Source organism: Manduca sexta, chromosome 26 (genome assembly GCF_014839805.1).
Source record: "Manduca sexta isolate Smith_Timp_Sample1 chromosome 26, JHU_Msex_v1.0, whole genome shotgun sequence".
Classification (NCBI taxonomy): Eukaryota; Metazoa; Arthropoda; class Insecta; order Lepidoptera; family Sphingidae; genus Manduca; species Manduca sexta.
The window spans coordinates 11785696-11806924 of NC_051140.1; the positions used below are offsets into that span (position 1 = coordinate 11785696).

A 21229-nucleotide genomic window follows, 5' to 3' on the forward strand; every position below is an offset into this window, starting at 1 on the left:
TGTGGAAGTAAAAAGAAGAATAACATTATATAACAGCACATGCGTGAAGAACGTGCGGTATCCCTTGCGGACACAGTCAGGACAATAATTGAATTAACCCCAACCATGTAGTCGTCACTCTAGCTAAGATGACAAGGGTTTTTTTTATTATTCAAGCAATGTAGCCTGTCAAAAAGAAAAACAATTTCGTATTATATTTAGAAACAATATATTCGGTTTCTTTCACAAGTAAACTAAATAATAATAATTTTCAATCGAGCTCAAAAGGTGGATTGTCCTCAATTCGTTGAATTTTTTCATTTTGTTCAGCGATAAGTTTTTATCCAGCGATCAGATTTAAATGATTCTTTTTGCAATCGATGTCGTCTAGCGTCTGAACATTCCCATTTTAATTAAATTAGTATAGGACCTTTAAATTCGAAGATACGGAAACACATCAAATCAAATTGAATTTTAATGTTTCTTTTTATGTTGGGTTTATAACGTCGACCATAATCATAATGGTGTTGTTTAGCCTTGAACTTCTAAAATGCAAAATTCCTCAAAAATAAAATATAGAATGAGAATTATTCTTTTTGTATTGAATTTACAAGCAATATAATCTTTCGAATAGTTTTTTTTATGTTTATATGATTTTCATTCAATTTTATTTTTTTTTTGGAATCACCTTATATTGTTGATTTTTTTTTATCTTAGTTTATCTGTTACTTAGCTTAGCTTGCAATTTCAGTTAGGCACCGACTCCTTCTTTTAATAAAAGTTTCATAAAATGGGAATCGCAAAGTACCTGTCGCTCAAAATAGAGGAAACAAGAGCATACAGCTATGTATCCATTTGAAAATTAGGGAGGGTGGCGTCTTGACTCAAAGAAATCATCGAAAAGCCGTCTTCAAATATTACTTACAACAATGCCAATGGCAATCTCACACGTAGCATCTATTCAAGTACATTCACAGCTAAAATTGTAAACGTCAGCTAGGTGAAGACTCATCAATAACCATTCACAACAATAAACAATCGCCATAGCCTTAATCGGTATGGATATATTCATTCATTTATTCATTAATAAAAGACTAATTCACAATCAAACTTACCTTACGAGCGTCGTCACTCGTGGCCGAAGGGTTAAACTTGACACTCACCATTTTAAATTAGATGTGTAATAGTAAATTGGTATTGAATATCTCAGTGAGCAACATACCTCCTTCATAACTGAAATTAGATTTGCTGACAAGACAATTCACTTACGACACGCAGTGTGTCTATCCTACGCTTATGCCCACGCAATTTTATAAGCCCATGTCTACTGCTAAGAGTACCTAATTCATAATTATTTTTCTTTCTATTTAAAACACTTTGAGAAATATGAAAGCCATTAGGGATTACCAAATAGATAATATATCATGCCCAAATTACCGCGAAACACCTTATTACCGCAAAACACAACCCTTTAACGTCAACTTCAAAATTGCTTTACAAAAAGGACAAAAACTTCTGCTACGTATGAGTATGATTATAAAATCCCGTGAAGTATATTATCGTAGATCTCGTTATAATTAATTGTAACAAAATTACCTAGTTTGTTTATATCAAATCGCATCATAAATCAAATTGGTTAGCGGTTATGAAATTAATTTTCGGCAGTATATTGGCACTACAGTCGAGCGTTGTTAGGTTCAAATTATTTTGTAATGCAGCTAGCAAGTGGTTGTTATCGACCCGTAATCTATCGCGATCGTGGTCTCAAACCCCGGGCCACTTTAAGTTATTAGATTTGAAGAGTTCTGCCAAACAAGTTCTCCTCCACAATTTATAGCAAGCTAAATTACTTAGCTGAGAATATTGTATTTAAGTAAACAAAACATATGTATGTAAATTAACAACCGACATCTGTATCATTTTCATTTAGGAGAAGTGCATACCTTTGTTTACGGTTCGGGTTATGTTGATATTATTCCGTACAAGTTGGTTTATACAAATTGAGCGAGAACCTGGGCAGGTTTAGTGCCTCTTATTTTATGTGGTTTCTTATAAACTCAGTGTAAAAAATTATCAATTTCTAGCAAAATATCTATCTAAAACTTCTGATTTACGTTGCTATTTAATACTCCAATGTGTACGAGAAACGTTTGTTATCTTATTAAAAACTATTAAATAAAAATTAATTAATCATGTTTAATTATATTTACAAAATACATACAATATACAACATACATAATAGTACCTACATAATTATTATTCATCGTAATTGTTGTACAATTAACCAGCTAACTCATAAACTGTTACGTACGTTTGTAACAGTTTTAAAGTATTTTATCTCGCTATGTTGAAGATGTTTACCATCGTCGAAAGAGAAATGAAACCATTGCGTAATACTAAAATAAATTAACAAAATATGTATATAATGGTTATTATCAGTAATTGACAAGTTACTTTTTAACAAGATGTAAGCTCATAATTAACATAATTTAATCGATTCATTATTATGGGTAGCTTAGAGTTCTGTCTGTTTTCCACAGATATTTTAACTTTAAATGTAATGTCCGTTACGGTTTTCATATATCCCGTCTATAAAGTTACTAAAAACACATCTAATCAAATCTACAAAAATTAAAAATTTTAGTTCTTATATTTTGAAATTTTCTCTTTGTAGTCTGACTTCGTCTTAACTCGTCATTATTATTCTCATGTCGTTCTGTGTTTGAACTAACACAGCCATGTAAAATGAACAAAGTATTATTGCAAGAATATTACGCTGTGTTAGTTTCCTGTAGGTAATTCTTTGATGTTATTATTAGGTACAATAGTCACGCAAAATTAGATAGATTACGTATCAGGCGCAGATGGTGGAAATATTGTGTTCCCAACATTATATGGTGTTCGTAATTAGAACGATTACGTCATACGTACGCCCTACCGGGCTCCGAGCGGTGGTGTTTTTATTGATGTTATAAGCAACGATCTAATAGCCTTAATGGGCGTGCCTTTCACTCACATGTTACTTCCTTAATGAGCCCTCATACTCGTACATCGTCCACTTTATATTTATTTTACTCATTTTATGATATAAATTATCCTCAACCAAAAAACAGGCTATCTGTAAAATAATTCTAATGACTCGTTGATTAAACGCAAAAGTATACAGTTTCCAAATAAACCCCATCTATCATTCTGGATGGGTAAGAAACATCATCACTATTAAGCCATTTATTATTCAGGGGCCACACAAAGACGACTCGAAGACACACCATCCCACCCTTTAACAACTTAATGGTAAAGTCGAAAGTGCTATAATTTACAGTGGGCATTGAGCTAATGGGATAGCATTAGGCGGGGGCCGGGGCGCCAACCGGCACACTACTAAACAAATAAAGCTTCTCGTTAAATAAATCCTCACATTCTAACATCGTGCTGACCTTTCCGCACTTCGGGACGCGTTAATAAATAAACACCAAAGAAATTGAACGTTAGACTTGTTAAACTTGATGAAATTTTTAAGTAATTAGTTAAGAAATAATTGACATGATAACTTTTATTTTTAAAATTAACATCAATATTTAAATATAGATTTAAATGTAAAGTAACTATGTACAACTCGGGAATATCGGATTACTGGTGGTAACATTAAAGGCGTTTTTTTTCCTTTTAAAAGTTGAGCCGGCTAACGAGCAAATGTTTCACCTGGTGCTTTAAGTGATCTTCGTCGACTATAAACACCCATATCCTCTTAAGAATTTTGGATGCACTACCGGCCCTAATGAAAATGGGTCGTGTGGCCCAGCTGAACTCTCGCTCAGCATACACATAAGCAAGCTGACAATTCCCCTCAGTTTTCCGTAGAACGCTGGCACAACCCTAGTTATACTGTTGAATAATATTTCTACAACATGAGTATACTACCCCACATATATAACTGTTTCCTAGTAATCATGCGCCGTTAATTCCTTTTAGTGCAGATAAATTAAAAAGGTATTTCCCTAAGCGACTAAGTACAGGCTTAATTTATCTTTCACGATAACCCATTCACCGTAACATCATTTTTTTCACTTGATAATTGTACCGAATGATTTTTGTAAGTTTGTATCCTTCTTTCAAATACGAACTATGAAGAAAAGCTTTAGGATTATCCCTTTGAATTAAGATTATAGGTTGTATAATGAAGCCATACTAATAAATACAGGTGGATTTTTTAAACCCTTTCCATAGCTTTTAGACATATTAAGATCTGCATTCACAGATTTGAAGAAGAAAATGGTAATTTCCCTTAAAACCCGATGTCAAAAATCCATCCTGTATATCAAATTATCCGGAACAAAGGTTTTTTTGGGTTGATTTGGTAAAGTTGTAGATATTTCAATACCGGATTATTTAATTGATTCCCAAAATCGCATGTATATTAGTAAAATTTAAAAGACTTGAAATATTGTCCTAATATAAATTAAATTTATATGAATTAAGACAGGAATATATTCAGCTACCCTAAACTGTCGCGTACATTCCAAAAAGGTTTTTCCTCAATATCTATAACTGTACAAATATTGGCGTGACACAATTTTATTCTATGTATAGATTAATTCAAAACTATTAAGCATATAACTGCAACTTCACAACTGAAAACGAAGTCTATATCTAAATATTGTTGTACAACACGATTTCCCCGTAATATCTGATCCATATAAATACTTCTCCATTACTTATATTTTTAATTTATTTAATTGTGTACTGCTTTCTATAAACTTCGTGTTATAACATCTTCAAAACTGTTTTGTAAGATCAATATTGATGGGAAAATTATGTCGTTCCCAAAGGCCATAAGTGAGCAATCTCTCGGCGTAAGCAGGAGGAATCTGGAGATTAAATTCATTTAAATATTTAGCTACATAGATAATGGTTATGGGAAATCAGGACGAAAATGGTAGTCTGCGACTGTATCTGATGCACTTTAGTAATTGTACATAAATTGGTTATAAGGTTGAGATTACATATTCGCTGCATATTTCTTTAAAACACGGTTCACCAGGTATATAGGCGACTCTAATTCCAAGACAATACTCTCCCAGGCAACCTTAAGGTAATGCAGAGATATACGGAGTCAATAGTATAATAAAAAAAATAACAATATAGATAAAACACATATATTATGGCAAAACAATTTAATCTTTATGATATTACATCATTATGCGCAATATTATTTACTGCAGTCCAACACGTGCGTATTTTGTGTGAGTTAATTAGATTAATTGATCACAATTGTTATCTAAATTATTGTATCCTTGACATCATACTACGTCAACGTGACGCCAATAAATGTTAATGAAGGCATTACTTATCATCGAACGATTCAGATCATTCGATAATTTAAATAAACAGCATTTGCCGCTTTAAAGTTTATACTTATAGGCACTTTTGAACATTTCCTATAATAGTAGATACTAGACTGTATTTGATTTCATGCTTCTACATGAATCACACACCTATTGCCAACTGACTTGGTCCAATTGCTGGATAAGTGTGCCAAAAACAGCTACATAATATTTTAATTCTTGCAGTAAAAACTTAAAAGAACTCGTTACCTGCAATAAACTTGATTTATATCTGTAACGTATTTGCGTCTTTTGGCAAACATGAACGTGGAAATAAAACGCTTTTGTACACCGAATTTTCCATAGAAATAAGCGTATCTTAAATAATCGTGTCTATAGTATCAGTGGAATTTCATCTTGTTAATCTCGTATAACGCTCCTTCAACTTTCAAGTATTATTATGTACGGGTAATATTTCAAATTTTTATATTTAGCGTCATGCGAGCACAAATACGAGTTGTCAAAGTATAAGACATTGCCAGATATCTTGTTGTGCGTATTCGCGCTTTTCGGTCGTTCGTTTTTAAAGTGTTGCTTTAAAAACGAACGACTACTTCCAACTTCACTCATTGTCGATTTTTAGCGTTAAATATTTCAGAAGGAACCCTTATCAGATCTCTTTGTTGTTCATCCATCTGTCCGTCAAGATCCTTTTTCTCAAGAAAGCATCGAGGTATTAAATTTAAAATAATATTAAATATTCATGTCATTTTAGAGGCACAATAAAACTTGTAAGTCAACGCTATCAAAAGATATGATCCTTTATGTGGCACATTTCCGCATATTTTGCGATTTCATAAGGAAACCACAACCTATAGGGTAGTTCCCGTTGACCTAGAATAATGAAATTTGCCAAAAAGCAATATCATACAGCACATATAAAGGAAAAATCTGAAAACTGTAAATATGTTACATACTTGTATACTTAGATACCTTATCTACAACTTAGTACGGAACTTCGATGCGCGTGTCCAAATCACACTTGTCTGATTTTTGGTTATTCTGATAATATAGTCAAATTGTTATACTGAATAGGAAGTACGCAAATCATTTAACATACAATAGTTAGTTAAAATAGGTTATTATTATTCATCATATATAATTTATAGAATTAAAAATAAATAAATATGTAGTACATTTGCTATACGCCCGGATAGCGACCACCGTACACAAGTTGTTAAAACCCGCCATAGTGGCCCACACACTTACGTATGTCGCGTCCCGGGATCAACCTGTGTATATCTGGTTCTAAAAAACCGGCATAATAGGGTACCGGACTCATTTTTGTTCTTTACTATTATCAAATATTTACGTTATATAAATTATAACACAAAAGGAATTATTAAAATCCGGTAAAAATCTACAACTTATAAGTCTTTGAATTTCGGTGGAAAGGGTAGTTAACAAGAAACAGAAAAGAGACAAAATATCCACATGTGACGTCATCGGGAATTACAACGCGTGCGAAAGAAAGAGATGAAGCGATATCGCCACATCGTGCCCACTTCTGCACGTTACAATATTTTAAATATGAATTACTCGCTCATTTTTTAACCAATTTTTATGCTGTTTTCGCAGACGTGCTTCTTTTTCGTATTAAAAGCCATTACATATAGAGTAATGTACAAAATCAAGCATAGGCCGGTCCCCTATTGGGTTGACTGTCGACATGATTACTCCTCGATAATAACAACTCGTCAGACGACAGTCTCATGGAGCCCGCTCGTCTTACCATCTTAGGTGCAGGTCACATTGTCATGCCCGTATCAAATCATAAAAAGAAAAATAATCATTTTTATGCAACGAGTACCCAATAATTTTAATGCTGATATAATTGAGAGTTTTAAATAAATCTCTCCATTTTGCAACATTCTAAATGAAACTAGTTTGTATAAAACTATAGCATAAGTTATGAGTGCTAAATGGTAGTTAGTGGAATAATCTTATTAAGATAAAGTTGGATCATTCTCTGCATTCCCATGAGACTGATGGATTGAAAATAATATTATTAAATGATTTATTACAGTCCAGAATAATTTGGGGTATATAACAAACTTCTAAACTCAGAATTTATTAAAATGATATTTTGTAACATAAAAACGGATAACTTCACAACGTGAGAAAAAAACAAAAACGTTTTGAAGAATCAATTAAATTACCAGTATCTTATAAAGAAAGGAACTCCAGCTGATATTCATATCGCAGATATGATAACATTTAAGTATTTTATATATTTACGTATTGTCTAGTTAGATAATGTTTGTAATGCTACCAACATATAGGACGAGTTTCAAGCATTTTTCCTCTTGTTATATATTCCATTGTTATTAAAGATTTTTTCTTTTTTCAGAAGGAATTACTGTAACAGCAATTACTGAGGCTCAAATCCTACGACATTCTTGAAGAAAGATTTTCTTCTTCGAGATCTTCGACGTACATACATATAAGAAACCATTAATATGAAACTAGTCTATTTCTAGACACAATTGACAGCGACAATAATCCATCTGACCATGAACATGACCGCTCCATATACCTCGTTCTAGAAAGTGTCTCATTCTGAAATAAGGCCTCTCCATAGGTCTCCTATTTTCGCTTAGTTGGTCTTAGATGCTACTGGATCGCCAGGGCCGCGACTATTAATGAGCAGAATTGAGGTAACTAATCCCAACAATATTGGTTCGACTCCAAACATCCTCTTACTCTCTTATTCACAGACGTTATTTATCTAAGGATGGAGCATTGCTGTGATAACAAGAATTAATGACCTTCAATTAGATATCTGAGTATTGTTTCCATCATTTCATAATATAAAATCACGCCTGTACGGTTTTAGGGTTAAAGTGCACAGTACCGACTCCAATTATGTTTATAAAATATTTTTGTTGCTCTACATTTCACTATCAGTCTGTTTTTGTCAAATTCAGTAATACATTACTACAGTGAATCTGTCAAAGCATTTAAAATACTGTCCTTCAAGATTTGCAAATTTTTTCGTAGATAGTCCTCAAGGCAAAAATAAAACATTAAGGCATATTACATTAGGTGAGACGCAATTTCCAGAAAAAGTCTTTGTAATGAAATAAGTAACAGGTACTTAACCGAGGGTAAAATGTACGTTTTATTATCTTCCAAGAATAAAAAGCATGAATTAAACTTTATAACTTTTCTATTCTGTGTAACATTTATAAAAGCTGTTACTGTTACCTTTTATTTTGCTGAACCCTTAACTATTTATATCCATGCATTTGACATGTGTTATTTTTCCTCATAATAGAGATTAGAGGAATTTCATGTTTATTACATAGTACATTTCTTTTTGTTTTGTTATTTGGTTTTCCAATAAAATTAAAAGTTAAAACTATATTTTTTTTGCATCAAGACGAGTTCTTAAACGACATATAAGTAAATGAAAGTAGATAGTGTAAGTACTATCTACCTTCGTTTACTTTACTTTGCAGATGCCTTTTTTAAGTACTACTGGTATGAAAAAAAAATATTCCCTCTCTTTACCTATCTTATACTCTAAGAATAAGTTTTTACACAACATATTTGTCGGTAACGTTTTAAATCTTTGCCAAATACCATTTCCCAAGTTTGTTAGAAGCATATTTTAGACGTTCTTCCTACTTCAAAGGAATTTTCCTGTTATATTTTAAAAGAAAGCATAACAATTCGCAATTAAACAAAAAAAGGTCGTCCCGGCTAAATCGGCAACAGAATGTTGTCATGGAAACACTCCATAATTATGGATATTGAGATTTTAAATGTAAGGTAAGTTGAAAATATAAAGACAGTAACAAATGTAAATTTAAAGTTGTGAGCCCCATGTAATGACACACCGCGTTGCTGTAATATTGTGAAGATAATAAGCTAATATATCAAAGGAGACGCAGGTGACTATCACGACACAATGCGTCCTTTATTTCATGGCTTTTTCAAGAATACATCTCACTCTATAAAACAAGCGCGGGTACTTTCATGTCACCATTTTGTTTCTACATTAAACTTAACACGTTGTATTTTCCCATAATTTTATGAAATGAATTTAATAAAATGATACACATGGAAACAAAATAAACATATTAATTAACATTTGATGGATGTGGAATTATTTTAAACGATATATGCAAATGAACTTTGTGCCACATATTTCATTTTTGACCTAAGATTCCTTCAATATAACGCACGCATTTTATTTTACTAAATGGTTAAAATATAGTTTCTGGAAATAGTTTCTTTGCTTTTTCGTAAATCACTTTTAAGAAATTGATTTATTCACAAAGGTACTTAAATATATTATCCTTAATACCATTGTGAGGGTTTTCTTGATACGTAAAAATATAATCTTCTTACTCGATATTGTATTAGTACAAAAGGCCGTAATAGTCTTGTGACAAAATATTACCGTCGAAGGGATCTTAAAGGTCAGAGTGCCTCAAAATCCAAATTACGTATATGGTGATACTGACCCAGTGTGCAGAGTTCGATAACGGATACCGAATTTCGAAGGGGCCCCTAACGAACTCATATAAATGCGATATTGGCCGCGATGGACCGATGGCAGGCCATCGGGCGGCTCGACGCGGCGGCCCTCCGCGGACGCGCACCTTGCGATCTCTGCCTCCTGATTTATTCAAAATCTAACCTCGACCCACACTACGTCAGATTTCATCAGGATTACATTCACTTTCGATGCCTACTTTAAAAAACATAGCAGAGAAATTCGCTACAAATGTAAATATTTTCATACCAATTTCCGGACTACTTTTTATATTATTTTACATTTGCCATTTGACTGTGTTCTGAACAGATGAGTTTATAGTTTTTAGTGTTCTATATGATTTTTCAGCACGTTGACCTCACTTAGGTACTAGACCTTTAACGTCCACGTGTGTAATTTATTTTTCTAACCGTAGCCTAGTCAACGCGTAATTTTGTCACCCCATAAACAATAATCCCCGCGCCGCCAGTGAAACACAGTAGTCTTGTACTCATAAATAATAATATACTTAGATTAATATTTGTATAATTATTGTTTATGACATTATCTACGATAGTGTTTAAAATAAAACATCAAAATCTGTGCTGGGTAGAGAACAAATAACGGAAACGTTTTTGCCCACAAGGAACTATCTAGTCGCGGATTCTTTTGTCCTGTGAACAAAAAGCGTCGCGTCTCGCCACTACATTACTCGTAATAACTTCCTGAGTCTGCGCGATAGAATAATGGAGCGTAACGTGCGGTAACCGCCTTGTCTTACTGTGCTCCTAGTACGTGTGTTATCTCTTCTATAGAACATATTAATATCCAATGTTTTAAAATTTACCGACATAGATACAAGAAATACAATAATAATATTGTACAATTTCTATATCTACAAATAATATTGTTAAACTTTTTTCTGTGTTATAAAGAATTTTAGATCTAGGTATTTATTTTTTAAAAAGCCATTTAATAAATTGAAATAACATAGGCATACTAATAGTATATTTATTTGAATTTTGTAATTGTCTGCCAGTAGTCGTTCTATTCTTTAATCTACGCGTATCTAAATTCTAAATACTTTATAATTATGTCATTTAAAATTCCGAATCTCGCTGAATTATGAATAATTCAAAGTTATATTAAGATCGAAACAATTATTTACTTAAAGCCATCATTTTAAACTTTAACCGAAATGCCGTAATGTTCAGAATATTAAAAGTAATATCAGCGCCTAATATTAAAGTTTGCATGGTCTAATCCGAATCCGCTTAATAAATAATAGGGTCTATAATACATTAATAGATGAATACATTTTAAAGGCACTCAGGGAATATAAAACATGGCAGGTGTTTCATAATTTAACTGAATCTAATAACCTGTTTCTTAATTACATCCATAATGGGCAGAGATTTATAAGCAAAACACGGGCCAGCATAAAACAGAAAATGTATTTTATAAATAAAAGTTCTATCTACGTAATTTAACAAAAACAAAAGGATACTAAGTAGGTCAACATGAAAGATTTTTAAAAATTATATTGACTGGATCTAAGATTAACTATTAACAACAAGAAGTAGCTCAAAGTGGGTGCTTCAAAACGTACATCATCAAAGTTAATCATCATCATCATCAGCCTATATTTTAGTAAACTGCCGGACATAGGACTACAATACACGCCATTCCACCCAGTCTTCGGCCTGTCGCATACAGATTCAGCCACTGGTCTCTCGCAAATCGTCACTCCACCTAGCTGGAGGGCGCATTACACTACGCGTGCAAACTTCTGGTTTCCACTCAAGAACTCATTTACTAAAGTCAAAGTTCATATATCGTATAAATATATAATTACATATTATATTGTAGGTTTACAGTGAAACGACTTAACTGATTTTATCGAATTATAATTTTAAATGTTTTAACATCGAGATGATAGTCTGCGTACGACTTGCGTATGATAATACGCACAATGGACTGCATCTGGCGATTAGCGAAGGTCGTAGGTATTAATCATTAATGATAAGCCTCCCTTCCGGCTTAACTAATCTACTGTCTCTGAGATTTAAATAAAGATAAATTGATAGGCATAGTGTATAAGATGTAAGGTGGCGTGAGTCCTAAGCGTGACCCAAGAAAGCTCCGTTCCTGACAAAGCATGCCATCCATTTTTTTGTATTTTTTTAGGTTGTAATGCAAAAACATAAAAGATTTTTTAGTTCTTTGATAATTCAATTTTATAAAGTGTGATACGTTGCAATTTAATCAAAGGTTTTCTTTATATCTTTTCATGAAAAGATTATATGAAGATATTATTTTAATGGCCTTCAAGGGTCCCGTTACCTTAGCAATAATGAAAGTGAATAATTATATGAATATTAAAAATATAATATATTAGCCTTGTGTTATAGACTGTTCCACTGCTGGGCACAGGCCTCTTCTACTACAGAGAGGGATTAGGAGAAAGTCAGAGATGTGTGCTCTTGGGATTTGAACCTGCGGACATTCGTCTCGACAGTCCGTTGCACACCTAACGAGGATATCGTCGCTATTGTTCCACATCCAACTAGGCTATTGCCGCTTTTAAAAAATCCTGTTCATATACCTATAGAATCCAACGCAGGATTTATACTTTCCTTTATAGGACGCTCAGTTTATGCCGTTCAGCATGTTTTGTGGGAGCAAAAAAACAATGACCCCGATTGCAAGCAATTTGTACGTAAAATGCTTTTTTGGTTTAAAAGAATGGTAAACTTAAAAAAATAAAGTGGGTACATTGAATATCTCACATTCAAATTTCAGAAAGCAGGCCTAATTTGTGCCGCCTCTACTTTAAAATATGCTGCTCCTAGGCTGCGTGGCCTATACTAGTTAATAACAAACCCCACACTGGCATAACCATACTAAAAACGAAACCGCCTACCGTCTACTTCTGCGAGAAACACTTGCCATTCTACCTCAATAAAAAATACAAGTGTAATGTTATAAATGAATAAAGCATTCCCACAATACTTACCAGTCGTTAGGAGTTGCACGCTCAATTATCATGAGTGTAGCGGCTCGGTGGCAATATGTTATAACAACAGCACAATTCACAAAACAATAACCGGCACGTGTTATTCCGGGCAATGGTCTGTAAAAATACCAAGTAAATTAAATTTTACGCTTTCAAAGTTTTTACAGTTGTAATATTTTACATCCCTTGAATGTTGAGGTTTCTTTCTTTTTTGCGGACATCCGGGTCTTCTTGCTTTACGTGGATTGAAATAACAAAGGAGGAAAATAAAATGTTCACTAAAAATTTTTCGCGTTCCTATGTCATTGTTTGAATACATTATTGTTTTTAAAGAAATGATTTTTTATATCTTTGACTTTTATGAATTCTTCTTTAGTCAAACCAAATTTTAAATTATTTCGCCAAACATAGAGACTTTTCACCTATAAATTGTTAACAAAAAATATTTCATTATAAACTAGTCACATGCACTTCAAACTATCGTTGAATTATAAAGCTTCGGTAATGAAATTGATTTTAATACACCTATTTACTTTAGCCCGTTCGCGGAGTATCAATTTATTATTGATACTAAGCGAACCGTCATGTGTACAGTAAAGAGAACAAAATTGTATTTAGATAGAATTGACCTGTTTCTAATTAGAATTATCGCCTTGTGCCTTTAAATTATGAGTGGATATAATATAGGTATAACATATTAAGCTATTGACGAACAAAAGTTATAATTGACGTCTTGAAATAAGTGATATTTTTAACCACCATAATCTATTGAAAAAAGTCTCATATACACTGCTAATCAATCCATTTACTATTACGTAATAATTAATTTTCAAAATTTTAAGATTTACAGGCCAAACGGCAACATTGATTTACGGCAATAATTGTCCGAAAGCCCAGATTGACTTGCGGCAACTGAATTTGAAAATCCTTATTTCGTACGATATTCAACTCACAATGTGGCCTCAACTCTACATTGGAATTAATTCATTTATTAATAAATCAGAATAACTACTACAAACAACCGGAGATACTTTATATTATCCAACCGTGAGTGCCAATCCAAGCAGAAATCCAATGCCTTGGATCTCTAATTGGACATGTACTTAAATCCACGTGTATGTTATCAAATAACAAAAATAAACTTAATTCCAAGTATGGAGCTCATTTATTTGTTGTCGCATGTTCTAGATCTACTCTCGCCTAATTAGTCTTAAATTATTGCTACAATTACTAAAATATTGTGTTTTACCACTTTAATTGTTCAGTTATGGCAAAAGCACACTGTGGTAATCACCATAACTCTATTTGATATAAATACAGTATCATGTAAGACGACATAGCCCCCGTTTTAGTGCCATAAATTGAGTTATCTGGTTTATTACAAGCGCAGAGCAAGTGGTTATAAATCGTGCGTTGCCGCCATAAACATGCCGCTCTCTAGGCGACTGTCAATCGGACTCACTAGTAAAATGTGTCATAAATTTGTTGCAGGTATTTTCGCACGTATTTTCATACGAAATTTTGCAACGTTTGTCATTTATCATTCACGTTGACAGTTTCCACATCTCGAAAAATTTACACGGTTACAAATGTATGCGAATTGATGATATTAATATCTGAATACAATTCGCTATCATATCAATATTCATTAGACTTATTTTGTGTTTTAGAAATTATTTTATAGGTATTGTTTTACACATATATAAGTAAATATAAATTGGAATTTCATTTTGTGTTGCCAGCATATAAGTTACATGTTGGAGTGCAAAGTATTTACGTAGATGGTTCCCCGGGGCAAGCAGTCGGCGCTCTGACCGCTCATTAGTCACTGCCGATCCCACTGGGAACACCTGATCAGAGCCATACTTTACATAAAGCTATTTCCACCAAAAAATCACGGAAAGCTTTATTAAATTCTCCTGAGAGGCCTCTTCGGACTCTAACCAAATCAAAACTTGTAAAAGCAATTAAATTACGCAACCTTTTTTGTTTTAACACAATGAAATATTTACAAAAATATTTATGATGTTTATGGTTGTGGATTTCTAAAACGTTTCCAAATATTAGAAAGCCAATGTGAGAATTATATTCTAAACATAAGCTCCGACGTATCCGTGAAAAATAAGCAAAAGTGTTAAAATTACCTACTGCTCACACATCCTCAGTCAAGATTATTAAGATCACATACATGTTATATATGTATTTTTATTTTATCAAATAATCGATTACAATTAATAATAGACCAGAGATAAGTAAGATGTAATTTTCCCAGTGTCACGTGCAGTCTAATCTCTAACTTGGGTTATTGATACATTTTTTATTCTTTTCATGACCCTACTTTAAACAATACAGTTATTAATATATTTGTTTAATGTGAATTTCTCATTTTGAAATAACCTATAATAATACTACGTCCTATTTAATATTTATCATGTAAATTTATATACAGAACGCTCCAATCAACATTGTTCTAATATATAATTATAAAATGGACATTAAATTGTATAGTTAGTTAAACGAATTTGTATTTATAAACTATTATAATGACTATAGTATGTGAATGAATTATAATGTATTGTGAAAAGATCGTATCTTATATTTACTAGTCAGATGAAACTGTGAATTTCAAAGTGAAACATAAAGTTTTCAATGAAAAATATAATGTCATAGTTACTATCTGTCAATAGTTCGCTCGAGACGAAGACAAGTTTTTTTCTTATCTGTTTAAATCTGCTTCAAGTATATCCTAACATAATTCACAGCACATTTTGCAAACCATACACGAATACTGTTTGTTCCAAATTGTTTTTGCGGATAATAACGCGGAATTTCTTTGTATTGTTTTTAATATCGAACAGAATAGAGAAATTACTTTGAATAATAACCTCCGTTAGAATAAAAAAAAATAGATTATGGTTATACAATTCCTTTAAAACAAGTTCATCTGGGTGTTGTGACATTATTAAATTTCAGTCCATAATATAATTATTTAGGTTATTAGATTGCTTGTACGTATAGAAATAAGCCGTCGTCACACAATCAACAAATTAATCTGCCCGCATAGTGGGGGAGACAATATACTATATATTATCAGTGGTGCCTATTTTGCGACTACTAGGGGCGATCTCTGGCCCACTCCCTCTATTATGTTTATTAACTGCCTCTGACCAGCAACTACTAATGAATATTCGTATAAGATTGGTCAGAGCGCAGCTGTGTTATTGGTTTTAATTAAACTTAAACTTTATTGACTAAACTCACAGTAAAACAGTGGCAAGATAATATTTTGTCATATATGTGAGAATATCAATATTTGATTAATATATGAATAGGTTAGATAATCTAAATGGTCAATACTAAACATTATCTGTAACAAAAGAAAGGTATCGGGGATAAATATACTTAATCCTATTTCGAGTAAATTCTCCATATAGTACGATAAAACCCTAGTCTTTGTGAATAAAACTCATTTCATTCTATAATATTTTCTTACAAAATGCAAACCCTCTTAGCCACCTGCTGGTGAACGATAAATCTTTTATTAAAACAAAATGAAGAACATATTGGAAAAGGCGAATAACGTACTGTACTTTACTCGTTAATATGTAACAGTGCTATTATGAAACCGCAAGTGTAATTTGATAACATTATTAATTTGAATTAATATATTTAGTCATAAAGAGCTTGTACGTATACAAAAACACATATTATAGTTATCTGTGAGCGCAAGAACATTAGATAACCGTTGTTGCTCGTACGTATGTGATGGGGCGTCCATTTCATAAACCACCGTCAGATTGTTCCCGTGGCGTGTGAGAAAAGCTCTAAATTTCAGCAGGCCGACATCCGATGTCGGTGAATTTCTTTTGTGTCTTGACAGTTTATTACGAGAACAAAAGGATGACGTTGTTTGAACAGACCCGCTTTAGATTTTACTACGCTGATTACACATTACTCAAGATCCACTCTATTGTGTCGAAGATCTGTATTTCTCTTCAATTTCCAAGAGAAATTACATTGACTGTAATTTACCCGAAAGCGAATAATCTCCAGCACCCAGCCGGCTGATAAAGTGTAACGGCTAATAAATAGAATTTGGAGAAAACAGAATTAAGTTTAAATAATACATCAAATTACTCACGTATTTGAAGGGGTTTTTAGAACTTAATAGAAATAACTCCTGTGTGGAAACAATTATGATTAATTATTATAGCTAAACATTGACGAGACAGGATAACATTCCTAGAAGTTCAAAGTGTTCTCAAAGCGGTTTGCCAGTTTCCTTTGTAAGCGCAGATAAGGGAAATTGCTCCCAAAGTTAATGGTATAACAAAGAATCCTGGGTATACTGGTGAACTTTTAAAAAGGCATGTTAACATGATATATGTATTATACAAAATAATTAATGAAGAAATTCCCACGTTCTCTTCCGTCGTTTTTATGAGTCAACAAGTTACACGAACATGCGTAAACCGTGATATTAACCCGAAGGTGCGTATTTGTCACTATTCACACAGTACGAAGCCGGGTACCGTATGAAAGCGGCCAGGAGCACGGGCAGAACGGGCGCTGTGTGTCCTAATTCAAGAAGTGCTCGTTAATTATTTACTAACATACATCCCAGAGCAACCTTCGCAGGATGGGATGGCGGGTGAAATCGTTGTAATTGCTTGTACACTTTGAAATCCCGGGCACACTGCTGGGCGTTGACTGTTTCACCTTAATATATGTTTGTGAACATATTCAAGTAATATTTTGTATAACTATCACTAAATTAAAGATGGCTGCTTGCTTGCACTTGTTTTTATTATGGTAATGTTATCGAGAAGTTCAAATAACTTCATGTATTTAAGATGTAGCTACATACATCTACTTTAGTTTTTTGGTAAATGATTGCTCGTTTCTGATGTGATTAAATGGTTTTATAAAACTCACTGAATTTAACATAACATTAAGGCAACAATATTATAATGACAAATGCTTATATGTATAGGTATGTACATAGTATATCCTACAGAAACCTTTTATTATTAAAGTTCGCTTTAGTCGTACACCTACAATGTGTAAATACATTGCTGACCCTTGTTAAGTTAGGAAACGATCAGAGATTAATGGAAAAGGCGGATTTATTGATACACTTGCAACATAATTTCATAATAATTGATATAATTTACAATTCCAAATTTCATAACTGGCCCCTATCGCAAATTTTATATTTTGTTAAACAAATAAAAATATATTCTTCATGTATTCTACGTATATAGTGTTAAATTTTAATGGTCTTATTCATAATAAAACTATCAGAATTATCGGAAGTTTATCTGGGCGTTATCGGAGGCATGTAAAAAATTGGTATTCATAATGGTTAAATTGCGCTAAAAGTCTCCGATAAAGATGCTTTGATTTATCGAGCCTAACCCCGTCTTTACACCTATGTTAAGCGTTCGATAGCAAAAAATGGCTGACGTCGGTCAGCTGTTTCGTGTTTGACGCTTGTTGCCAAAGTCAGTTTGTACTTAGAAGTAAACAACATTTCGATCATTTTCGTTTCAAGAAATAATTTTATTTAGTTACGTATTAAAAATGCAAGCTAGGCTGCTTTAGGTAGAAAAATGTGTCGTCAGAAATTAGATCCATTTTCTCTGGATAATGATGAATTCCGTAAACGGTATTATTTTTCCCAACATACGGCTGCATTTATAAGTGACTGATAGTCCGCGAAGAGTTGCAGCTTCACCGTATAAGTTGTGGCAGATCATCAGAATTGCAAGTATTAATTAACTGCATTGACATGTTGGGATCGTCATGAGGTAAGTTAATTCTATTCCATAATTATACAGACTTCGGTAAATACATATACCTAATGAAGAGCTACTTTTAGATTCGTTTTCTTAATAGATGTAAGATGTTGGAGACCTCTATGATTATCTTAAGCCACTACCAGTGGTATATGTAGCAAAGTGGAGCGTGCGCTCGTATTACATGCTGCAGATTATAATTATGCCCCACTTCTTTTCAGAGGAACCCTTGTTAAGGCTGGAATTTCACCATGTAAAGACTTCCCATCTATAATTGGTTGTATTTATTACACCCATATAACATTAAAAAAATATGGTTGTGATGCAGCCTAATATTATATAGAAAAGGATATTATTTCCTCAATGTTGTTGTTCAGGTAAGATTTAAAGGTTTGTTGTAGGTGAATTGTGATGCTAATCTTCAGATCAGAGATATTTGATGGCAAAGCAGCACTCATAACTCCCGGATATTGCAACAAGAACTTTGGTGTGTGGAAACAGCATTTTCAATGTCTGTTTCATGGCATATCTTAAATTTGGAAATGTGAAGACTACTATTGTGGCTCTTGCAGTGTTGCACAACATTGCAATTGCTCAAAGAGAAGATATATGCCACAGAAGTGTGTCCAATATTGAAGAGGTGTCAGAATCAATTATTATCATCATTGACCCAAAATCTAGACTCAAGTTGTTCACACTGAAAGGTAACTAATTATACAACATAATTAAAGTTAGTCATTGTCATTTGTTTTTATAAAATTTATATTTTTCTTTTATTAATATATCTCAATTTTATTTTTTTATTTCACTGGAGCTCATTGTCCATCTGAATAGCATGTAACTCTTTCCTGTGTTGCACTTCTACTGTTGCAATTTATTCTGCAGATGTGGAACAAACCTGAAATTATGCAATGTATAAGCATTCAACATAATTTGAAATAAAAAATGTTTATTCAAATATACAACAGTAGTATCCCACAGGATTATAGTATAAAATTTAAATTACTTAATGATGATTTGTTAATACCTCTCTTATATTTCCAGGTGGAGGTGGATTATAGTATACTAATGCATCATATGCATGCCATAATCTGTGTACTTTACAAATTGTAAATCATATTTGATTATATGTTGACTTGTCATAAGAGTCTTTTATATATATGCCTACATGATAAATAACGGTTTTTATTTATTTTTCTTTCTTATTTCAACTAATAAAGACCTCAAAAATATGTTTTACTTATGACCTACCTAAAACAATAATATCCTACATGATTATAGCATAAAATGCATATATAGATATCTCCTTTATATTTTCTATTGGAAGTGGGGTCTGAGGAGGCACAATGAGCATGATCTAAAAAATAAAATTGATTTATTCCTTTTATATTTCATTGTGCTGTTTTAACTTTATTATTTGTACTGAATGCCACCACGGTACATAATCACTATTGTATATTATCCAAATATTTTATTTATATGAATATTTTAAGAGTGGCTATCATAGTGCGTATTGTTGCGTAATAGTTGCGTTGACATGCGCAATGCAAGAGTAGCAATATTACATTTCAGTTAGCACAGCTCCCCCAAATGAATCTACGACACCTATATGAAATTGTAGTTCGTGTCGACATTCACGTTCAAGAATTCATATTCTTTTAGGGAGGGTTTTGGTTAGGGGAGCGGGTTCATACCCGCTCCCTAATCAATTTCTTCAACGTAATCTTGTAAAAAGCAATAGTTAGTAATGCAGGAATGCATAGCGCAAACGTTCAAATACAGAAAAGAGCTGCACCATCTTTGTCTTCCCCAACTACTTTTCACTTCTCTACCATTTTATCGCAATTTGCTGCCTGCGTTCTTCCAAGTTTTACAAAGAATTTCGAGAACAACAAATAAATCTTTCTCCTGTATTTATTTTATTTCCTTTTTTGACAAACGCCATTATGACAATGACAGACAATTTTTTTTTATTGTCTGTTTCCAGAGACAAAACTTGGTAGTAATTGGTAGAACTTATTTAAATGATTTTTTTTCTACGAAATGGCAACATTGTGCACATTTAAAGGCCTTTTTGTTATCGGAGGTTTATGAAACCATTATGAATAAGAAATTTTATCGAAGGCTTGGTAAGCTTATAGGACGTTTTAACTATTTGCGATTTATACCTTCGATAAGGGTTTTATTATGAATAAGACCATAAGACTTTATACCAAATCTATCTTTAAATTTAGAGTGTATAAAGTAAACATAACGTTGTTTAAGTCGGATACAGGCAGGTAGGCAACATACACAATATTTTAAATTACGGGTTTAGCCAAAAATGTTTATTTGGCTTTTTCACGGAAATGGCTTGACAGAATTTTTATGAAAACTTCAGAGAGAATTAAATTTCGTTGTTAAAATGGGGAGTTGCTAGATTTTACCGAGGTTATACTACTGTAACATAACAACATCTTTTGGCACTTGTTCAAACAGTATCCTTAATGTTAAATTGGTATTATTTTCGGTTTTACGAGTATTATGGCAGAAACATACCTTCTCGAGTCAAATAGGTTTATTTTATGAG

At 32.7% G+C, this 21229-nt stretch overlaps 1 protein-coding gene and 1 long non-coding RNA gene across 2 annotated transcripts in view; one reads left to right on the forward strand and one right to left on the reverse strand.

Moving 5' to 3' along the window:
* Nucleotides 1-21229, forward strand: part of LOC115442533 (zinc finger matrin-type protein 2) — a 168988-nt gene that overhangs the window by 121305 nt on the left and 26454 nt on the right. The gene's annotated exons all lie outside the window — the stretch shown is intronic.
* LOC119190734 lies at nt 19402-19976 on the reverse strand. Its single transcript, XR_005113073.1, has 2 exons — nt 19912-19976; nt 19402-19558 (listed from the first exon to the last, which is right to left on the reverse strand). It is a non-coding gene; the product is annotated as an uncharacterized LOC119190734 (long non-coding RNA).